Below are 24,723 nucleotides of genomic sequence, written 5' to 3' on the forward strand. Positions count from 1 at the left end.
CCATCCTCGCGGCCCGAACGCCTAGTGCAGCCCGGCCCCCCGAGTCCTCCGAGCTGGCCGCCTCCCGCCTCTTGCACTCGTGGGCCTCGGGGCGGGGGATTAGCTCTGGCGCCCTAATTCCCCGCCCCCCTCGGCTTTCAGTTCTTTACACAACCCTTGGCTGGCCTCCCTCCGCCCGGGAGAAAAAGCATCCCAGCCCCGACCGACCGGAGCTCGCTTTTCTTTCTGCCGCCTTGTTCGCGGAGCGAGGGGGGTCCCGGATTGTGGGCCGGGGGGCCGTTTGTCGGAGCTGTGGAGACCTGGGGTGAAGCGGGGGCGAGGGAGGCGACGCGGGCTCTGGTGCGGCGTGGGGCCGGGGCATTGTTCTGGAACTTCCTCTTCGGCCGCTCATTGTTTCTGGGAACTAACTCTTCGATGTGTGTGAACACTGCACAGGCGTTGAGATGGGGGCGAAGGCCTGGGGGTTTCAGGAAACCCCTCCAGGGCTGTCCGTCTCCAAGAACTTCTCTGACCAGAGAGGTGTGTGGCCCTGAGATGGAGAAATGGGCGAGGAAATAAGGAAACGGCCGAAAGGCGTCTGTAGGGAGGAGGCAGGGAAGGGATTCCTTTGGGAAGGGAAGTCTTGTCACTTGTAATTTACAAGTCTCGAAGTCTTGCAAATGAGTTGCGGTCGCATTGACCGGGAGGTCTATCCAGGGGCTGAGAGAGAGAACCGTCTACAACCGGAGGAGAAGGCGTTACCTGGCCTTTTCTGGCAGAGCGTCAGGCTGACCTGGGATCACTCACGGCTCAGTGTACATCGCACGGGGTGTTTTTCTTCATTTCCATTTGAAGGATGAAATTGTAAGACGGTGAGACAAACGTGGCGGAAACCTTGCCAACTAGGTGCAGAGGGTGAAATTGCTACCCGAAGGTCTTAAGTTTAGTCTATTCCTTGATTTCTTTTTACGGTTATGGGGGAAATGTTTTTTTTTTTTTAATTTATCCACAAATGTCAAGGTAGGAAGTGTTTGGGGGAGGTATAAATTGAGGACTACAGTGTTGCAAGCGAGGAGTGGAGAAAATTTTAAGGAATTGGTCTCTTCAGTGCTTTAACGTTTAACTTAATCACAGGAAGAAAGCACTATAGTGGCTATGATTTGGTTTTTAATTTATGTCGTCCTAATGTAGAGAGACTCAGTAAGCTTAATTTTTGGTGTTTTCGTATTCAGTACTGCTGTAAAAGTTGGGACTGTCATTAAAATTACTGAACAGACATTTGGCACTTAACCAGGAATCTTGAAAGCCCTCAAATACTGACGATTTGAGTAGGGAATAGCCTTTTGCCATTGCAACCAGCTCTGTATCATTGATTTTGCTGTTCACTTTTAGGTTGTGTGAGTAACTGTTGGAAAGAGTTCTTTTGTAGTATGTGCTTTAAAATTTGCATTTTTTAAATAATTTATATTTTAATTCGTAGTTTACCTGTAGTCATGGTACTAAAGTAATAAGAAAATTTATTGCTTTATTAAGCATGTCTATTTACCTTGATTGATATGTAACTGGCAGTTACAGCTTTCTAAACGTTTTTTTCTAATATATTTTTATTGATTTCAGAGATGAAGAGAGGGAGAGAGAGATAGAAACATCAGTGATGAGAGAGAATCACTGATAGGCTGCCTCCCGCACCCCTGACCGAAATTGAACTTGGGTCCCTTCAGTCCACAGGCTGATGCTCTATCCACTGAGCCAAACCGGCCAGGGCTCTAAACGTTTTTGAGAAGATAAAAAGATTAAGGGGGGGGTGGCGGGGGAGAAGCTCTCCTTGTACAGTGTTCATGATTAAAGTGTTTGTAAACCAAAAGCTACTCTTTTATTACGCCAAGTGTTCCATGCTAGAATACAAATGAAAAGGGCTGGAATTGGTGTGTGTTACTGGGTTTCATTCTTTCTTTTTTAATCTGGTTATTTCTTTTTTTTTTTTTAAATATATTTTATTGATTTTTCACAGAGAGGAAGAGAGAGGGATAGAGAGTTAGAAACATCGATGAGAGAGAAACATCGATCAGCTGCCTCCTGCATACCCCCGACTGGGGATGTGCCTGCAACCAAGGTACATGCCCTTGGCCGGAATCGAACCCGGGACCCTTCAGCCCGCAGGGCGACGCTCCATCCACTGAGCCAAACCGGTCAGGGCAGTATTTCTTAAAATCATTTCTTTACTCTCCTAATTTATAAATAGTAAAACAATAAAATATTTGATCTTTTATGAAGTAATATACATTGCTAATTCATTGAAAACATTTTAAATATTCACTTTCAATGGATAGAAGATACAGATAAGATAAAGCAGGCTTTTCATATTTAAAACATTTACATCAAATTATTTTTAATTCTCAATATTCAGAATACTTTTTAAAATTTTTTTAAAGATGCTTTTTAAAGGACTGATAATTTTATGATTGTAAGCAGACACCTGAGAATTTTTGTGAGTGCTGGAAAATTTTATAGCAAATAACATTTTAAATTAGTTATGGTTATTATAAAAAGTGAAAAATTGTTGCCTTTTTCTTGGCCACATTTTTTTTTCCTGGCAGAGAGAAGATAACCAAAGCTTATCTTTTTATAGTTGATTCATTAACATCTTTTTATAGGGATATCCTATGTATTATGCTTTAGGATGTTGTACCAGAAGGCCACAAACTTTAAATCTCACACTCAGGGATAGAGGTATAGGAAAAAATTTTAAGTTAAAATCAAGAGAGAGCACAACCTGTTAGCCACATATGTAGCATCCCATAAGTCAATAGCCAAAGTAGATGATTGTTGGATAGAAAAGTTAAAAGATACAGAGATGTGAAAATTATTGTTGTTCGTTGCTCTATCCCTTTGGCACTAAATCGATATAATAATAAATCTTAAACATTAACATAATGTGTGCCCAATTGTTTTAATCTCTTAATTGAAATTCATCATTCAAATACTTATTTTATTATTTATAGTAAACTTTGTTTTTCAGCAAATTTGATAATTTCAAATTTAATAATAGTTATTTCATCTTCCTACATATCCAGGCACTGAGCTAGGTGTTTTACCTCAGTTACTTCTGATTCTCACAATTCCATTTTACAGTTGAGGAAAACTGAGGCCTGAAAAGTGTTCAAGTTGCACAGCCAGTAAGTAGGAGAGCCAAGATTCCAATCTGCATTTTTTGACTCCACTTTATCATTCTGCTCCATGTTTTATCATAATAGCATAAAAGCCCATAAAATGTGTGGGGAAGAGTTTTCTAACGTTCTTCATCTATTGTATTTTACTTTGTCTTTGCTATCAAGAGAATGAAGCTACCCTTCATAAGTTCTGTAAACAATGTTATCTTAACACTCAGTGAGATTAGTGACAGGCGTGTACATTTAAATCTTTTTTGTTGTTGTTAAACCTCTCTACTTTGTCATGCTCTTATCTTAGTAGCTCCATTATGAGAACACAGAGGAAAAATTCTATCTTATTTGGGTTTATTAAAAAGTCTATCATTTGCCCTAGCTGGTTTGGCTCAGTGGGCAGAGCATTGGTTTGTGGACTGGAGGGTCCCAGGTTCGATTCCAGTTAAGGGCACATGCCCGGGTTATGGGCTCAATCGCCAGTAGGAGGCGGGCAGGAGGCAGCCAGTCATCGTTGATGCTTCTCTCCTTTTCCCTCTCCCTTCCTCTCTGAAATCAATAAAAATATATATATTTTAAAAATCTAACATTTTTGCCGTAACCGGTTTGGCTCAGTGGATAGAGCGTCGGCCTGCGGACTGAAAGGTCCCAGGTTCGATTCCGGTCAAGGGCATGTACCTTGGTTTCGGGCATATCCCCAGTGGGCGGTGTGCAGGAGGCAGCTGATCGGTGTTTCTCTCTCATCGATGTTTCTAACTCTCTGTCTCTCTCCCTTCCTCTCTGTAAAAAATCAATAAAATATATTTAAAAAAAAATAATAAAAAAATAATAAAAATCTAACATTTAAAAAGTTATAGTGATAATATTACCTGACATATGTCATCTTATAGTTTATTTAGTATCTGGAGATGTTAAGAAGTGATAAGATCTAATTTGGGTATTTTGAAGTATTGTTCATTATTGCTTATCATTATACCTCATACAGTTAGGAAGTGATATGCTCTAATTTGGGTATTTTGAAGTATTATTCATTATTGTTTTTTACTAGAGGCCCGGTGCGTGAATTCGTGCACGGTTAGGGTCCGGCCAGCCGCCCCAATTGGGGCCATCAGGCCGGCCCACCCCTGATCAAACTCTCAGTTGAACTGAGGGGACAATTTGCATATTAGCCTTTTATTATATAGGATTATACCTCACTGCTTACTGTGATAAATCTATAATATTATAGCTTGCCTCACTTTATTAATTCAGTTTGTCCAAAATAAGAAAAAACATAAAAGGTGGTATGGCAGAAAGAACATACTACCGTGGGAGTTGAGAGAACTGGATAGTAGGTCTTGATTTTTGCCACCAACTAACTGTAATTTTCGTCATGATTTGAGAGAGAAAGAGATCGGTTTGTTGTTCCAGTTACTTATGCATTGATTGGTTGATTCTTGTATGTGCCCTGACTGGAAATCACACTGCAACCTTGGTGTATACTGACAACACTCACCAACTAAACTACCCAGCCAGGGCCTGGTCATTTCTTTTCACTTTTCTGATTTGATCATTTCCCTCTGCAAAACAAGGGAGTTAGAATCAATTATAAAGGTTTCCTTTGTTTCAGAATCCCATGAATTTTTGAATAAAAGCAGAGGACCATATTTCTTTGGCCATTTCTTCTGAAACAAACAGCCACTCTGATATTTTGTTTTAAAATCTGTAGGCTGACAGGAGGGTTGGGGGAGGGGAGAGAGATCAACCAATGAACTCTGGAAGACACAGACAGTGGGTGGTGAAGGCTTGAGGGGGAGGGAGGTGGAAGAGGGCGAAAATAAGCCCTATCCTGTAAAGATTATAGAAAACCCTTTGACTTATTTTTACTTTTTTAAAAAATATATTTTACTGATTTTTACAGAGAGGAAGGTAGAAGGATAGAGAGTTAGAAACATTGATGAGAGAGAAACATCAATCAGCTGCCTCCTGCACACCCCCTACTGGGTATGTGCCCGCAACCAAGGTACATGCCCTTGACCGGAATCGAACCTGGAACCCTTCAGTCCGCAGGCCGACACTCTATCCACTGAGCCAAACCAGTTAGGGCAAGATTTATTTTTAAAAAATGGCTATCAATAAACAGTCAAAAAGAAAATTTTGTAGTCTGAGTTGCACAGTACTGTTAAGCCTGCAATAATAACCTTTTCCCCCTTAAGGTTTCATCTTTTAAAGGACATTTTGCATAGTAAATAACCATATTTTCCAATTCGGTGAATGTGGAAAATTATATATATTTTTCTAGTGGGCGAGAGTCATTTCACTCTATTTGAAAGGCATTACAATGAGAAAGAGTACTAGTAATACTGTTTTTAACACTTTATTTATTATTTTTTGTTTTAACACTTTAGAAATTGGTTTGAAAGCAATCTAATACAGAAAATCCAAATTAGAAGTCTATGCTCTATAGGCGCATTCAGACAATCTGCCCTTTTTTGAATAGTGTTATTGATGTTTCTCTATTGTATAATCATGGGTCCTTTTTTACTTTTTGAAGCACAATAACATTATATCATGTACTTACGTGGTAGTTGTTCATTATTTAAAAATTAACATGTTTGTATCTTTGTAGTCTTCATAGGGATAAACCATTATGCATGTTTTCCAGTAAGTTGTTAAAATATTTTAGCTTGGCAAAAACTTGACAAAACATATTCTTTTTTGTTGTTGTTGTTAATACCTGAGGATAATTCCCTCCCCTCCCCTCCCCCCCATTGATATTTCTAGAGAGAGTGGAAGGGAGGTGGGGAGAGAGAAACATTGATGTGAGAGAGACACATAGATTGGTTGCCTCCTGAACACACCTGACCGGGGTGGGGGAATCTAACCTGCAACCCAGGTACGTGCCCTCGACTGGGAATCGAACCTTCAACCCTTTGGTGATCAGGCTGACACTGTAACTACTGAACACATCAGCTAGAGCAAAACCTATTTTTAAATCCTCAACTGAGGATATTTTATTGATTTTAGAGAGAAAAACATCAGTGTGAGAGAGAAACATTGATTGCTTGCCTCCTGTTCACGTCCCACTGGGGATTTGAACCTGCAACCTGGGTATGTGCCCTGATCTGTAATCGAACTCACAGCCTTTTGGTGTATGGGAGGATGCTCCCATCAACTGAGCCACCAGGCCAGGGCTGTAAAAATTCCATTTTCATTTCCAGAGTTGTCTTTTCAAGTCTTGGTCTCATTTCCTTTTTTACAAATTAATAAGTACTTTTGTTACAGCTAAGGATTCCATGCCTAGCCCTTAGATTACTGTTTCCCAACTGGTGACAGATTGGAAACTGAATTAAAATTTTAGTAACTACTACTGTGGTTTTGGAAGGGTATTTTTAGATGTTCAAAATAAAATATTCCGTTACACCAGGAAAATCCCAGGGAGGGAGGAAGAAGAAAGAATGCCCTTAAACTGACCAAATTTAGCTGCTTTCACATAGTTGTCTTTACAGTTTTCCTACTTGACCTTCCAGACTTAGTGAATTCTTGGGTCAGACTCCCACCCAAAATTGACTCAGGAAAATGGAGACATTCAAATGTGGTTTTATAGATTTATGTCTTAATGCACTTGGACTCATTTGAAAATGCTAACTTAATAGCAGCTAACAATAGGTGGTGGTATTGAACTAGGCAAAAGTATTTGTGTTTCAGCTTGCTTAATTATATAACTTTATATAATCAAATACTATTATGGTATTTGTTGGTGAGTGTGACTTTCTGATCAACTGTAGGATGCAGGTAGGTAATTCATAATTAAAAGTAAAAAGAATGGAAAAGTGTTACTAGTTTTTCTTATAATTTGCAACAATAAGAAGAATGCCACAGGTTTAGCTATTCTGGGTGCTTCAAGTATGCTTTACTGTCTACCGAGAAAGGGAATTTATGTGGCAGGAGGGACTGGAAAAAAGAAAACAGTAAAATTTCTAGATTAGAGCAGGTTTTTTAATGTAGAGGAATATCTGTTCTTATGCATGTGTCATTCTTGGTTGACAGTTTAGGTCCAGGGAAGGTCATTACCAACTCACTATATCCTGAATTGCAGTTACCAACAAAACCTGTTTTGTTTTTTTGTTTTCCTTTTTGAAGGTGAGTGGGGAGAAGAAAAAGGAAAGAAGGGATTTGCAGTTCCCTGCAAATTAACAATTTAATGTTAATTATAAATGTTAACTGCAAGGTTTTCTAGAGTTCCCTTTTAGAATATGTCATCCTTTGTCATTTTATTTTTTGAACCAGATCATTTATATATTTAATGTTCTAATTTTGAAATTAATTTGAGTAAGGAAAGAATGAAAGTGTGAAGGCGATATCTTAAGGATTTTACAAAGGGAAATAATTCAGTTCTGAACTATGAAATAAGTACTTCCATATATATTTTAATTTCTCATAAACACACATATCTATGTACTGGTATCTATGTGACCTTGGGTAAGTTACCTCTCTGGACCTCTGTCTCAACTCTGAAGTTCCTTCGAGCATGGTAATTCCATGATTCTCTGAAATAAGTCTCCCAATTTGCTGTAGGTTAGCAATTAGATACTCAACTTATTGCCAGTGTTCTTACATTTCTTTACATAAAACTGCTCATAAAGACAGTCTTTGTGATCTTAACCTATATTCTGCTTTTGACTCCTGTTTATTTTTGCCTTGAATTCTGGTAAAAATGGAGGGAGACACTAGAATTAAAAAACAACTGTGCAATATCTGTCCAAATGAACTCCTTTGCCAAGGGAGTGAAGAATGGATATATAATGGTTGTGTGATATCCTGTACTTAATAGTGTGCTGTTATTAAATTAAAATTCTTAGGATTTATAAAGTATTATACCCTATTTAAGAGTATTAGCTTTGAAGTCAGTTTGAAAGTTTGAACCTTGGCTTGCCACTTACCATCTCTGTGACTTAGACAAGCTATTTAATGTCTCCAAGTCTCAAATTTTCTATCCAAAATGGGTGTTCTACCTACTGCACTGGATTGTGAGAATTAAATTCTGTAATGTTTGTGTAGCATTTAGCAAATTATCTACTATACAGTAGGGCTCAATAAATAATAACTATTACTATATTTGTGGAGTAGAAATGTTTTTAAGTAGACTTTTTATAAATCATTTTCAATGCTTTGGAATTTACTATTTAAAGGAAAATTTCTCTTATAAAGAAAAGAATGTAACTAATTATCTCTTTGTTCATCTGATTTAGTTTTATATATTGTGTTTGTTCAATAGGAACTGCTGTGAATTTTAATCAACCTAGTTGAATGGTAATAATTTAGCAGTGTTTTAATCTGGAGTTTATACTGTAACCATTATTATATTCATTGTTAGGCAGATATGGATAAATGTCTCCTAAGATGAGAATCTGGCACCCAGTTGTAAGTTGACATTTAAAACACTAGATCAGTCAGCTTTTACCCCAGAAACTCCATTTTTTGATTTGTAGAAAATTAAGCTATGGCATGACTGAACATGCACAAGTAGCGATGCATTTATTTTTTGAAAAAGAACACTGCATTGCTAATACCTTTTCCCCACATGCATTCGTGTCATTTTTTGAAAATAATTTACATGTTCTTCATGTAAAGAAGCTTATGTTGAAAAAAATTGCATCATAACTTATTTCTGCAACCCATTTGTAGGAAAGAAACCTGATATATCTTGGAATTCTCCATTACACATTTATTTAATACTAGAACTTTTTATATCATCATGAATGGTAACTTCGGGAAGATAAGGGACTTAATATTCAGTATTCTTTGTCAAAGCTGACTGGATTTATACCAAAGACACTTCCCAAGTCTAAATCTACACAGCAGCAACAACAAATGCAGTTTTACTGAGGTCAACACATTCCTTAAGAAAGAATAATTATATTGAGATTAAAATCCTCAAAAGATGGATTGTAGGCCTTAAATGACATAAATTTTATTTGCACTCATCAGTCTCTGGTCCAGACAGAAAAGTTTATTCTAAATTAGGAATCAAGATCTCCACACAGACTGTGAACTCGCACTGAGCCCCAGGAAAAACCATTTACATCTCTCTATCTTTACAACTCTAAATAAAATGAGATCTCTAGTTGTCTGTTTCTCTATTTTAACACAAACTGGATTAATGTTAAAGATTAAATTTAATATAATGTATGTCAGATTTAATAAACCCAGAACTCTTACTTTTTAAGACTACTCCCCCTGAGTTAAACAGACATTATTAAGGAGGAGTAAATAAAACTAAATTTCACTTATGACAACTGAATTCTGTAGTAGAGATTAATAAGTATCAACCTGAATGGCTATCAGACTCACTAGTGAAGTTTTTGCACAGTATTAATCCCTTGAAACCATTGTCATCCACTGAATGGGAGATCTGGGAATGGAAGTTTCCTAAGAGAGTGATATAAATTTCTGTTAAAGAAGAAACACGGATAGGGAATACAAAGATAATTTATATTTACAACGAATTCCATGGGGAAATAATTTACATATCATGAATTTGAAATCATAAAATCAGTACCCCTTTTCTCAGGTTTCTATTCTATCCTAGATGTTTAGCCCTAGAAACAAGGTTTGCACCTAATCAATCAAATGTACAGCACCTAAAATATAGTTATTTTACAATTTGTCCATTTTATGTGATCTAGTACATTGTTTCACTAATGAAACCATCACACCACACTATACAGCCTCTCATCCTCCCAAAAACAGATATGTGTCAGAGCTCAGCAAAGCTTATCTGACCTTGCTCAGGGCTCAGAAAAATCTGGGTATAGAAAACCAAGGCATGCTATTGGTAGGAATTCAGTTCTGTTAAAAATTTATTTAGCACCAACTATGTGTTAGATATTGATAGGTGTTAGAAGTACAAAGCTGTTCCAAAAAATTGTCTGCCCCAGAGAGATTGTAGTCTAGTTAGGAAGGAAGATACATAAGAAAAATAATTTAGTGGGTTCTAGTAAATGCAGTGATAGATATATGGGAGTGATAAAAACCAATTTGATGAAAAGCATTCACACTTTCTGTTATCCTCAGACTGCTTATAAGAGATACATTATACTTTAATGCTTTTATTATTTCTTTTGATTTTTAGAGAGCGAGAGGAAAGGGAGAGAGCAAGAGACGACGATTTGTTGTTCCACTTATTTATGCATTCATTGGTTGCTTCTTGTACGTGCCCTGAGCTCGAACCCGAAACCTTGGCATATCGGGATGACACTCTAACCAACTGAGCTACAAGGCCAGGGCTAAATTTCTTTTTACTTTAATGCTTTTAAAGAAAAACAAAATCCATTGACCCTGCTTTCAAAAAATATTAGCACTTTAAACCCTGGCTGGGTAGCTCAGTTGGTTAGAGCATGGTCCCAATGCCCCAAGTTGTGGCTTTGATCCCCCAGCAGGGAACAAACAAGAATCAAACAATGGCCCTAACTGGTTTTGCTCAGTGGATAGAGCGTCAGCCTACGGACTGAAGGGTCCCAATTCGATTCCGGTCAAGGGCATGTACCTTGGTTGCGGGCACATCCCCAGTAGGGGGTGTGCAGGAGGCAGCTGATCGATGTTTCTCTCTATCCCTCTCTCTTCCTGTCTGTAAAAAATCAATAAAATATATTAAAAAAAGAAGAATCAAACAATGAATGCGTAAATAAGTGGAGCAACAAGTCGATGTTTGTTTCTCAAATCAACAAAAAAAAATATATTACCACTTTACTCTCAGGTGTAAGGATTTATTTTTAAACATAGGAGTATGAATTATCCTTCTCTATGACGTTCTCTCCATATTTACAGGGAAGGACCAAGGAAAAAATCTGCAGGTTTTTATTAGTAATTTCTTTAGTTCTACTGAGAAATCTTCAGGGAAATGAAACAGTACTACCAATGATAGAGCTAATCAGAGTAACCCCTCCTCTCTAAAGCAACATCCCTCAGAGACATAAGCAGAAATTAAACAAGGTTAGAAAAAGAGGAATAGGGAAGTAAGTAGTTTCAGGAATTCATTATACCGGGTGGAGCAAAAGTAGGTTTGAGTGTGTGTATGACCCTCATATATATTCCTACTAACCCCTAGGACAGATACATTGAACTATCTCAAGTAATGAATATAGTGTTTTACACATTAAAGGGCATATTCCCATTTATTGTTTCACTTGAACTTAAAAAGAATCTTGTATGTTAGGCACAGGATATTTTTCTGCTATTTTATAGAAAGCAAATGCCCTGTAAGGCTGTTATTTTTCCCAACATTAAATATCTAAGTATAAAAGCCAGAACTTTAATCTAGTTGACTTGAAGTCTGTTATACTTGCCTCTCGGGTATGCTGAGAATAGGTTGTTTTGAACAATTTACCCATTCTTCTTCTTTTGAACCATAGCAGTCATTTATAAGATGTTTTGTTAGGATTGAGTAATACTTGGTTTGTGACCATAGAATTGAGCGAAGTTAATTTTGTGGAGACTGCAAAGTATGGGAATTTAACTGGTACTTTGGCTTATTAGCCATACTTATTAACCAACTTAAGTAACTCTCTCAAACAACCATGAACAGATATTCTGTGTAAACCATACCAAGTAGTAATTTCCTTTCAGATACCTATGCTGTAAGTCACCATTGGTTCAAAAGCTGTTAGCATATTATCCATATGTCAAGTAAAACTAATCTGATTACTTTTTTTGCTATAATTCTTCCTCATGAAGACTGGGAGTGAGACTTTTTAATATTTATTTTAAAAGTTTTATAAATATTTGTACAGCCAGTGTTGCTCAGTGGTTAGCGTCAACCTATAAACTCGGAGATCATGGTTCAATTCTCAGTCAGAGCATGCTCTGGTAGCGGGGGAGGGGTTTCAATCCCCAGTAGGGGGAGTGCAGGAGGCAGCCGATCAATGATACTCATCATTGATGTTTCTATCTCTCTCTCCCTCTCTGTAATCAATACAAATATTTTTATTTTAAAAAAGAAAAGAAAGAATACCAAGAAACAATATTATCATCTTCTGGAGTATTTAAATGATTTATTTCAATAATGTCAGATTTGCATTTAAACTGATCCCATCCATGAAATACAAGGTGTAATGGCCAAGATCTATCTTCACTACTAACTACAAACATATTCAAATGGTGAAAATGTGTAATTAACTCATACATTACCTTTTCAGTCAATAATACTCCCTACCTACGATTCTGTTTAATTCTATACTTTACATGTTATGGCTGTAGTGAGGGGACTAGAGGTCATTGTTTTCTCCTATAGGCCGTATCTTGCAAGTCTGTTTGGGTTCATTTTTCTTTGAGTGTCAGAAATCATGCCAAAGGCAGGTGTCCTGCCACCACCAAAATTTGTTCTGAACCCAAATACAAAGATGACATCTGGTATGGTCTTACACATTTTGGCTAGTTTTTCCTGAATTTCTGTCTTGGGTACTGTTGCCTTCCTAGGGTGAAGGATGTCAATGACCATTTGTTTCCACTAAAGCAGTCTTCTGGTCATAAACTTCCTGGTTCGGATAGTTACTGTGTTGTTCATGTTGGCAGCCAATCTTTAAGCAGCCAAGGAGGGCTCAATACTTTTGGGTATGTACTTAGGAGTGGAATTTCTGGGTCATGTGGTAATTTTATGTTTAACATTTTGAAGAACTGTCAAATCGTTTTCCACAGCAGCTGTACAGTTTTACATTCCACAGCTATGTACAGTGGTTTAAATTTCTCCATATCCTTGCCAACAGTTGTTGTTTTCCTTTTTTAAAATTATAGCGTCCTGGTGGGTATCTCATTGTGGTTTTGGTTTGTATTTCCTTAATGACTAATGATGTTGAGCATCTTATGTGTTTTTTGTCCCTTTGTATCTGCTTTGTAGAAATGTCTATTCAAATTCTTCGCACATTTTAAAACTAGTTATTTGTTGAGTTATAAGAGTTCTTTATTGTGGATAACTAGATCCCTATATATATTATTTGCAAATTACTTCTTTGCATACGTTGTATTTTTTTTTAGACTGGACATTTTGAATATTAAAATGTGGCAACTCTATTCATTTTTCTCCCGGGTTTGTTAATGCTGCTTTTTGTAGTGTTGTTTGTTTAGTGTATTTTTGAACTAGTTCTGTAAAATGTGTATTCTTTTTCTTGTATGGCCACCGAAACTTTTGTTCCATTAGCTTAATAATCAGCTAAGTGATTGTACAGAGATTTCCTTAAATACTTGCAACCAAAAATTCTCTTTATTGAGTTCTTTTTGTACATTGAGGGTATCCCTTAAATGCTTAGCCAGACAGTTTACAATTATGCCTTACTTAGCTGCTGGGGTCCAACCCCAGCAGGTCCAGGGGTCCCCAAAGGTGTGGACGGAGTCGGCGAAGAAGGAATGACACGGAGACAGCCTTCAGTTGATCAGCAGCCTAGCCAGGATCTCCAGCCACGATCTCTGGCCAAGTTCTGGTTAGGATCTGATCAGGATCTGATGTTTATTGTCTTGTTACATCTGTATTTATACCAGTCAATTTTAATCCTGTCAATTTCTATTGCAAAGGTTAGGGCGTCTCTTATCTCCATTCCAGGGAGTAAAGATTATGTAGCTTAAGCGTGATTGTTTGTAGTTAAAGTGATTAACTACCCGCCTGGCACTTAGTTAAGGGGTTGTATCCCCTCCCTAACCTCAGGGAAAAATCCCCACCTGGGGAAACAACCTTACTCGGAGAGGTGACCTTGGTTAAAACACATGGCACTAAGGAGAGCAAACATATTAAGAACAATATGCTATATATGCCAGGTCCCTTGAAACATATGCTGTGCAGATGTTTCTTTCCTGCAGCGACTGTGTCAAGCAGCAAGGATGGACCGGCTTCTGGCACTTAGCCTTCACTTCCTGCTTCTGTAAAGCTTCAGTCAACCAGAGGTGATAGGTTAGGGCCTTCTCAAGTCTTTCCTGGACATGTGCACATCCCTGGGTATGTGTGTGGCCCTCTATATTCCCAGGAATATATGGGAGCTTTCAATGCCCTTATGGACATCTCATTTTCTGGCCCTTTCCTCCCAAGCTCTATGGTTGGTCCATTGTTTGCTCCAACTGTTACCTGTCCCTCAGGCAGCTGTGACTAAAACATTTGTTTTGGACAAAGTGGGGTAGTTTCTTTAGCATTGGGCCCCTTTTGAGTTCGGCAAAATAAAGACAAGCCTTTTGCCCTAACCAGTTTGGCTCAGTGGATAGAGCATCAGCCTGCGGACTCAAGGGTCCCAGGTTCGATTCCGGTCAAGGGCATGTACCTTAGTTGCGGGCACATCCCCGGGGGGGGGGGTGCAGGAGACAGCTGGTCGATGTTTCTCTCATCAACGTTTCTAACTCTCTATCCCTCTCCCTTCCTCTCTGTAAGAAATCAATTAAAAAAAAAAAAAAGACAAGCCTTTTGAGTTGGTCTTTCAGGAAGCAACCAGACAGGTGTAGACAAATAATTACATCACTTTGAAAAAGAAATCTGTTCTGGTTCCTCAATTACCAGCAATGCAAGCTGTTATTTTCAGGGCTGTTCCTGGTCTGGGAGTTGGGGTAAATGAAAATGCCACAAACTCTGTTCTTAATGGGATTCAACTTTTTTTTTTTTCCCTTGAATATGCACTACTTGGATTGTTGCAAGTCTTTGGTCAATTTCCAAAGTTCAAAAAAAAATTTTTTTTGACCATTATTTTGGTTAATTTTATGGAGAGGTGGGATTTCAAAATTCCTTATTCTGCCATTTTCTTTCTTTTTTTTAAAAAATATATTTTATTGATTTTTTACAGAGAGGAAGGGAGGGGGGATAGAGAGTTAGAAACATCGATGAGAGAGAAACATCGATCAGCTGCCTCCTGCACATCTCCTACTGGGGATATGCCCGCAACCAAGGTACATGCCCTTGACCGGAATCGAACCTGGGACCTTTCAGTCCGCAGGCCGACGCTCTATCCACTGAGCCAAACCGGTTTCGGCACTACTTATTTTTTTAAAATAAATTTTTTTTGATTTCAGAGAGGGAGAGGGAAAGAGAGATAGAAACATCACTGATGAGAGAGAATCATTGATTGGCTGCCTCCTGCATGCCCCCCACTGGGTATCGAGCCCTGTGGGCACATGGGCCCTGACTGGGGCTTGTGCCCTGACCAGGAATGGAACTGTGACTTTCTGGTTCATAGGTCGATGCTGAACCACTGAGCTACACCAGCCAGGCTATACTACTTATTTTTAACCACTACTTATGGTTCAAGACAGGGCATTCACACGGGACAGCTATTGTTGTGTTGGCTGTTGTCGTTTTTATATTTGACAATTTAAGGGAAAAGAGGTCAGTGCCCTTGACTACATAGTCAGGTATTGCATGTTTTAAAAATTCTTGTGGCACACCAGTTGAAAATCTCTGTTCTAGAAGATTCAGTAGAATAAAGAGATAGGAATATATGGTGTTTTCCAAGTCCTTTTGTTGTGGTTGATTTTTTATATAAGAATTCAGTTGTTATATGACATATTATAGAAACCTCTTTCCAGATATTTATCAGTTAATTAATACCAGCCAAATATCTAGCTATATAATGTATCCTTCGTTTAACTGGCTTCCTTATAATTGCACCATTGTATTGTTCATATCATGACCTAAGTCTAATAGATTTCTTTGGTCCATTAACTTGGTATCACTTTTCCTAAATGACTTTCTTACTAAGGTATTTCTTCCCTTCCACTTTAAAAAATCTATGTCCTAAAAATATAAAAAAAATAAATCCTTGTTCCAGTTTAATACATTGTGTTTTTTGGTTCCTTTTAAATCTAAAATATAATTTCTGGAATGCAGTTAGTATATCTAGGGTACTATGTACTTTATTTGTTTCTTATCTAAAATAGGGGAATGCTTTTTCTACAAATAAGTAACATGGCTACATTAAAATCCTATTGCTTCGGAAATGTTTCTATAGCAGTAAGATGCTTTAAAATGTGTGTTTGTGAGTGAATTGTAAAATTACTATCTGACATATGTCTTGGAAAATTCCACCGATTCTGCCAATTTTCAGTTTCTGGCACATTGACTAGAATTTGTACATGAGGAAATCAAATCCTGCTTTCTCTTGATTTACCAATCCCTGTGGCATTTTGGAATATGAAATTCAGTTAAATACCTGCTACTGCATCAAATCCCCTGTGACTTGCAGTATTTACCTCTTAGTTCTTTTGTATGTATTTAGATCAGGTGGGACTGGGGAAAGTGGAGGAGGAGAGAAGGACATATATTGCTACTTTGAATTTTCAGTTCTTTCCTTTCACTTCAAACTTAAAAAGAAGTTTTCAGTAGGGCATGGAAAATTTTGTCAACGAAAGAAATTCCAAACCTATAGAACATTAAAGAGTTTATTTCAGCCAAACTGAGGACATGCCTATAAGCAAGATCTCAAAATGCTCCAGAGAATGGCAGTTTTGTGGGGTTTTTAAAAAATATATATTTTATTGATTTTTTACAGAGAGGAAGGGAGAGGGACAGAGAGTTAGAAACATCGATGAGAGAGAAACATCGATCAGCTGCCTCCTGCACACCTCCTACTGGGGATGCGCCCCCAACCAAGGTACATGCCCTTGACCTGAATCAAACCTGGGACCCTTCAGTCCACAGGCCAACGCTCTATCCACTGAGCCAAACCGGTTAGGGCAGTTTTGTGGTTTTTAAAATACATTTTGAATCAGAGGAGGGAAGTAAGGAATCTATGATTGGATGAAGAGTAAAATGGAGAGATATACATTTACATTGCTGGTACAAGATAAAAAGGTTTATAGTGAATAGGGGTGGTACATAGGCAATAAGATCATGTGTTCCCTTGAGGGTGGTTACACCTCAGAGAGATCTGAAAAAAGGATTACTCTGGCATTTCACAGTTATAACCTAGATGCACAAGAACAATGGGTAGGGCTTTCTTACAGCAAAGATAGATCCTTACTAAAGAAATTATAAGCCTAGGGTGTGGCTACCCACCATGACCTGCCCAGTTTGGAATTTATGATCACATCACTCCGTGAGGTCACTTCAGTCAATGCACTTGTCATATTTATTACATAGCCCCCTTTTTTCATTCACAATTTCTAGGAATGAGCAGTCATATCCAGTGGTTCTTCAAATTCATGGAGTCCTCAGAGCACTGGAATGTTGCTGAGTATAGTTAAAATTTAGTAGGTGACAGAGAATAGAATAAAAGTGTATACTTATTTTAGACTGAGAGCAAGGAATTGGAAGTGGATATAGATTTTGGTTAAGTAAACAGAAGTCAGGATAAAAGAAAGCTTGGAATACTGAGGTAGATGTTAGAAGATGTCCAAAGCAGAAAGTTTGACCTAGTAAGTATTGTGTTTGTTTTCTAAATGTACCCCTTCCTTGGTTTTTATCTAGGGATTTCTTTCTTACGATAAATCTTCTATATATATAAAAGGCTAAGTGACTGACCGTCCGACTGACCGACTAGCAGGCCGGTACATATGACACGCACTGGCAATTTAAAAATAAACATTGATACATATAAAGCTCTCACTGGCACCACTTCTATTATAGAGAAAGGGCGAATAGCGATATTAAAATATTTTGTATTTTAATTTTGTAACACTATATTATATATACTATTTTGACATGTAATATTTCGCAGTAATGTAATTACCGCACGAATCTTTCTTCTAATTAATTTCCTTTCAATGTGCACATATTGTGCACCAGGCCACTAGTTTAGTCATAAGATGATAACACACTGGCAGTAGTTTCTTTTTAAAAAGCAGTTATGTTTCTGTTAGGGACAAGATGTTGGGTGGAGGAATTACAGACTTTTTTTTTAATGTTTATTTAGCCATGCAAAAATGTTTTTCCTTTTAGACCCTGGCAAGAAAACCAGCCAATCAGAAAAACATTTGGTGTTGGCTTAGCTAGGGAATGGCATAATCAGTAAAAATTACTTAGAAAAAGTATAAATAAAAATAGTTTTTAAAAAAATCTTCTGCAGTTTCAACTTTGGATTTCTTTATAAAAGTTTATCCTTAATCTATCCCTAAAATTTTCCTCCCACTGGAAGATTTGACTTATATTGGGTTACCTGTGTATGTCTTAAATTTTTAAAAAATATATATTTTTACTGATTTCAGAGAGGAAGAGAGAGGGAGAGAGAGAGATAGAAACATCAATGATGAGAGAGAATCATTGATCGCTGCCTCCTGCACACTCCCCATTGGGGACCGAGCAGCAACCTGGGCATGTGCCCTTGACTGGAATCGAACCAGGGACTCTTTAGTCTGCAGGCTGATGCTCTATTCACTGAGCCAAACAAGCTAGGGCTGTATGTCTTAAATGTTATTCAAATCCATGAAATTTAGATCATGAGTCAAACTTTTTATTTTTTATTTATTTATTTGAAATATTTTTCTTGATTTCAGAGAGGAAGGGATTGAGAGAGAATCATTGATTGGCTGTTGCTGCCTCCTACACCCTACACACTGGGGATCGAGCTTACAACTTGGGCCTGTGCCCTGACCAGGAATCGAACCGTGACCTCTGGTTCATAGATCGACACTCAACCACTGAACCACGCTGGCTGGGCTCAGTGAAATAAGTTCAGACGGACAGATCTCAGAGGGGAGAGAGAGGTGGAGGGAATGGAAAGAGATTAACCAAAGAACATAAATGCATTCCACATGGACACAGACAGTAGTGTGGGAAGACCTGGGATGGGGTAGGGCTGGGTGGAGAGAGGCAAAGAGAGGATGAATGGAGGACATCTGTAATGCTGTCAACAATAAAAAACAAAACATGCAGTATAAAGGAAGCCAGATGAAAGATAACATTTTCTGTTTCCATTTTTTTAAATGTCCAGAAAAGGAAAATCTACAGAGACAGAAACCATATTAGTGGTTGCTTGAGGTTAGAGATCAGCACAGGGATTGATTGCAGAGGGGTATGAGGGATATTTTGGGGGTGGTGGAAACTCATCAAAGTGAATTATGATGGTTGCACACAAATTACTGAAGTGTACATTTAAAGCCAATAAATGTTATTGTATGTGAATTATACCATAACAACGCTGTTTAAAAGTGCTATATGCAGCCGAAACCGGTTTGGCTCAGTGGATAGAGCGTCGGCCTGCGGACTGAAAGGTCCCAGGTTCGATTCCGGTCAAGGGCATGTACCTGGGTTGCGGGCACATCCCCAGTGGGAGATGTGCAGGAGGCAGCTGATTGATGTTTCTCTCTCATCGATGTTTCTAGCTCTCTATCTCTCTCCCTTCCTCTGTAAAAAAATCAATAAAATATATTTAAAAATATACCATAACAACGCTGTTTAAAAGTGCTATATGCAGGTGAAATTCCATGATGGTGAAACTTAGCAATTATTATAACTTTTATAAAACAAATTTAATGTAGTTCATGTCCTTTTAAATAAATGGGGCAAAAGCTGAGTCTCCAAACTTACATCTCTTCATATAATTTAAGTATGTGTAAAGACATTCAATCTGTTACTGTGCTGGTGTCATTTGCATCTTATTTACTAAATTTAATGTAACATTTAGTTGGTAACTGGTATTCTGAGCTTTGAGGTGAGTTGGAGTTTCATAGGAGAAGGAACCAAGCACATCCGGTTAGGAAGATTGGGAAAGACTTCATGGCATAGAGAGCATGTCCAGTGGACATTACTCTATTTCTGTTGACAGATTAGGCAAGTTTGGTTACAGGTACTTCAGAGAAAATAATGTGAGCAAAAGCACAGAGCCTGTTTGAGGAGAAGCAAATGGTCCTTAAGTTCTACTTTATTTCTGTTTTTCTCCTATTGGTTATAATTTACTATATATAATTAAAAGTTGCTGTGAATTACTAAATGTACCATTATTTTATAAACCACAAAAAGCTTTAGATTTTAATTTTAAGGTGCTTCCAGAATTGTTAAAATGAAAAAAAATACCTTAAAATTTTTTTAATTGTGAAAAAATACATATAGCATAAAATTTGCCATCATCTATTTTTTGTTAATCCTCACCAGAGGATTTTTTCCATTGTTTTTGTTTGTTTGTTTGTTTTTGTTTGTTTTATAGAGAGAGAGTGAAAGGGAACGGGGAAGAAGGGAGAGAAACATCAATATGTCTTTCTCACATTGACTGGTTGCTTCCCGCACAGGTAGGGGGGGGAACCCACAACCGAACCTGCGACCCTTTAGTCCTCGGGCAGACATTCCAACTGCTGTGCCAACCCTGCCAGGGCCATCTTCATCATTTTTAAGTGTACAATACACTCTGTTGGGCAACCGATCTTCAGAACTTTCATCTTGCAAAAACAAAATATATCTTTGTAAAATCTAAAAATATATTCATAAATTTAGCTGCATGTGTATCAGAGATTCAAATTAAAAGTGACTTAAATATAATAGTTTATTTTGACTTCATATAAAGCCCAGAGTCATGGTGTCTCTACAGTCATCATCATCAGGCTTTTTCTAGTTTTCTGCTTATTTTTACAACTTGGCCTTCAATGTTATGATAGAAGACCAAGTTCAGTCATCCTAACCACATTTCAAGCAGGATAACTGAAGAAGGAGTAAAGAAGGGGCATACCTTCTCTTTTTAAGGACACTCCAGAAATTGCAGACATCACTTTTTCTTACATTCTGTTGGCCAGAACTTAGTAACCTGGCCTTATCTAACTGCAAAGGAAATAAAGTCTTTTTTTCACACTGCCCTGTGCTAGCCAAAAATTGGGAATTCTGTTACTCTAAAAGAGGAAAATGGATATTGGGGGATAACTAGTATTCCCTGCCAAAATACTCATTAAATTTTGTATTTCTTAGAAAGCTTGAATAAAATAGATCAGATCTTTTAATATCTTTTGGAGTTGGTAACTATACTCTTAATTAAATTATCAGCAGGGGTCACTGTTGAGCAAGTATTTATTTTTTTTTCCTTTGTTCAACCTGTCATTTCTCTCCCGGATCCTGGATTTAAAACTTCTTGAACTGGTTTCCTGGGTCTTGTTTGTGTGTTAATAAGTACTTAAATTCATTATGTTAGTAAACTAATCCCCAAAATGTGCCAAAGTAAGATTTAAAAACTGATCAGAGTGCTCCTATGGCAGCACATGTACTAAAATTGGAACGATACAAATTAGCATGGCCCCTGAACAAGGATGACATGCAAATTTGTGAAACATTTCATATTTTTAAAAAAATATATTTTATTGATTTTTTTACAGAGAGGAAGGGAGAGGGATAGAGAGTTAGAAACATCGATCAGCTGCCTCCTGCACACCCCCTACTGGGGATGTGCCCACAACCGAGGTACATGCCCTTGACCGGAATTGAACCTGGGACCTTTCAGTCCGAAGGCCGACGCTCTATCCACTGAGCCAAAGCGGTTAGGGTGCATTTCATATTTTTTATTTCAGACTGATTAAAATAATAAATCTCAAAAAACTGATCAAAAGGTTAAATCAACAAAAAATGCTTCTTACCATTCAGGAAACTCTATTAGATGATGTAATTATAATTTGTAATTTAAAGTTCTATTTTTCAGCTCTGTAATTATAGAAAAACAATTACAGTGTTATGCAAAGCAACAATAAGTGCTAATGTTTGACAAACCAAGTCACTTATTTAAGTGATAATTTAAATTTAAGAATGTCCTATCCTAGAAGAAGGGCTGTAGCCATGTCTCTTTGCTTTTTTAAGAGTTTGGTGTCTTATCTTGAAACATATAGCAAGAGAACAGTTTAGTTGCTCTCATGTTTTCCTCTCTGACTACATCCTTGTAATTGTTTGTGGATAGATTATAAAAATACATAATGGTATAGCCCCATGTTAATATAAAACCAGATTACCTAAGAAGGTCAAATGTTTGAACAGTCATTTCCTTTACAACAGTTAGAGCTTAAACCCTTCACAAATTTGTTATAATTCGTTATAGTTTTGGTCAAATTTGTTGTAATTCATTATAGTTTTGTTGTAATTCATTATAGTTTTGACATCCATTGTATTTTGCATGAGAAACCTAGAGTTTGGATTCAGCTGAAATATTAAAATATCTAAAACATGTATTCGATTGCTTCTGTGAAACATTTATTTTACAAACAATACCATCAACTAGCAGAAGTCAGTTGGTTTTCCTAGAAAACATCTAAAATTATTGTATATCTGCCTCTAGAATTATTTTCTAAACTCCATTGCTGTGTCACTTAAATAGTAAAATAATTCTGATTATCTGTGAGAACTGTACTTTCTTGGGTTCTGAGATCCTCAATCCACTTTATCTGGTCAATTGTTTCTCAGACTTTAAGGAAGCATCAGTATCACCTTGAGGGCTTGTTAAATACAAATTGCCCCTCTTTCCCTTCACCTCCTCCCCAATCCCAGATGCTGATTCTATAGGTCTGGAGTACAGCCCAAGAATTTGCTTTTCTAACAAGGCCCCCTTTTGATACTGATGCTGCTGGTCAGGTGACCACAGTTGTGAACCACTGATCTTGGCCTTTTTTGCAAAATTGGAGTAGGGTCCATATGTGCAGTAGGATGATAAGGGAAATAGAAATCTGGACAGATGTCCTATACACCTGGTGTTTCCAGATCCTCTCAGGATACTGTGTATTCCTTTTTCCCTTCACATGCCTTCATGTTCCCACAGAGACAACAGCATTCAGTTTGTATAGACCAGTGGTTGGCAAACTCATTAGTCAACAGAGCCAAATATCAACAGTACAACGATTGAAATTTCTTTTGAGAGCCAAATTTTGTAAACTTAAACTATATAGGTAGGTACATTCTTATTAACTTAATTAGGGTACTCCTAAGCTGGCCTTTGCTAAAAACGTCCTCAATCTGATTGAGATACGTTTGCTGAGGTCGACCCCTTCCAACTCTCCCATCCACACTCGTCTTGTATACTTGTTTCGCCCAGGCCGAAAACCGACTTCTGCGCATGGGCCACGAAGTTTCAATCGCACTGTATGTGTGCACCCGCACGTGGTATTTTGTGGAAGAGCCACACTCAAGGGGCCAAAGAGCCGCATGTGGCTCGCGAGCCGCGGTTTGCCGACCACTGGTATAGACTGAAGCAAGGAAAACAATCAGCAGCTGTATGTGAATTTTGTTCCTTTTTATAATTAGAGTTGTAGAAGAGGAGAGATATGATTTTTTTAAAAAAATACCTTCCACTGATGGGTAGATATTGTTGGGAAGCAGATAATTCTTTTTTTTTTTTAACAATTATTGTTGAAAGTATTACGTGTCCCCCTTTTCCCCCCATTAACCCCCTCTTTTCCCCCCATTAACCCCCTCTTGCCTGCCCCAGGCCCTTACTGCTCCATTGTCTGTGTCCATGGGCCATGCATATATGCATACAAGATCCTTGGTTGATTACTTTCTGCCCACCCACCCTCCCCTGCCTTCCCTGGGAGATTCCGCACTCTCTTCTATAGGAAAGCAGATTATTCTTTAATATCAGATAATATCAGGCAATAGCATTACTTTTATTTTTAATCCTCATTGGTGGATATATTTTTATTGATTTTTAGAGAGCGAGGAAGTGGGGGGAAGAGAGAGAGAGAGAGAAACATCGATTGATTGCCTCCTGTACCCACCCAACCGGGGATGAAACCTGAAACCTTTTGGTATACTGGACAATGCTCCAACCAGTGGATCCACACAGCCAGGGCAATAACATTACTTTTATTATAAGACCAGAGGCCCGGTGCACGGATTCTTGCACCAGTGGGGTCCCTCGGCCTGGCCTGTGGGGATCGGGCCGAAACCGGCTCTCCAACATCCCCCCAAGGGGTCCTAGATTGGAGGAGGGCAGTTCTCGGGTGACACACCCTGGAATCAGGCTCCCTCCTCTCTGGTTCTGGGTGCGTCACCCGAGAACCACAGCTGCCAAGTCACCGCAGCTCTGCAGCTCCTGTGTTGAGCGTCTGCCCCCCTAGTGGTCAGTGTGTGTCATAGCTACCAGTCTGAGCATCTGCCCCCTGGTGGTCATTGCGTGTCATTGCTACCGGTCAAACAGTTGGATGGTTGCTTAGGCTTTTATATATATACTAGAGGTCCAGTGCACAAAAATTTGTGCACTCGGGGGTAGGGGGTCCCTCAGCCCGGCCTGTGCCCTCTCACAGTCTGGGACCCCTCGGGGGTGACCACTTGCTGGCTTAGGCCTGCTCCCCGGGGGATTGGGCCTAAGCTGGCAATCAGACATCCCTCTGGCAGCCCAGGAGCCCTCGGGGGATGCCCACTTGCCAGCGGGGAGCAGGCCTAAGCTGCAGTTGGACATCCTTAGCGCTGCTGAGGAGGCAGGAGAGGCTCCCACCACCACCACTGTACTGGCAGCCATCAGCCTGGCTTGTGGCTGAGCAGAGCTCCCTGCTATGAGAGCGACTGACCACCAGAGGGCAGCTCCTGCATTGAGCGTCTGCCCCCTGGTGGTCAGTGTGTGTCATAGTGACCAGTCATTCCCAGTCTTTCTGCTGTTAGGGTCAGTTTGCATATTACCCTTTTACTATATAGGATAGAGGCCTGGTGCACGGGTGGGGGCCGGCTGGTTTGCCCTGAAGGGTGTCC

The 24,723-nt window shown here is 38.6% G+C and overlaps 1 protein-coding gene across 4 annotated transcripts in view; it reads left to right on the plus strand.

Moving 5' to 3' along the window:
• FBXL20 (F-box and leucine-rich repeat protein 20) overlaps window positions 1-24,723 on the plus strand; it is a 69,815-nt gene that overhangs the window by 1,316 nt on the left and 43,776 nt on the right. The window contains exon 1 of one of the 4 annotated variants that reach the window (XM_014536173.1): window positions 23,152-23,249. The exons of the other annotated variants lie outside the window; for them this stretch is intronic. The gene's annotated coding sequence lies outside the window, so the exon portion shown is untranslated. Of the gene's footprint in view, window positions 1-23,151; window positions 23,250-24,723 lie in introns of those variants that run through there. 4 annotated transcript variants of the gene reach the window in all.

The sequence above is a fragment of the Myotis brandtii genome, unplaced genomic scaffold, assembly GCF_000412655.1.
Source record: "Myotis brandtii unplaced genomic scaffold, ASM41265v1 scaffold157, whole genome shotgun sequence".
Lineage (NCBI taxonomy): Eukaryota > Metazoa > Chordata > Mammalia > Chiroptera > Vespertilionidae > Myotis > Myotis brandtii.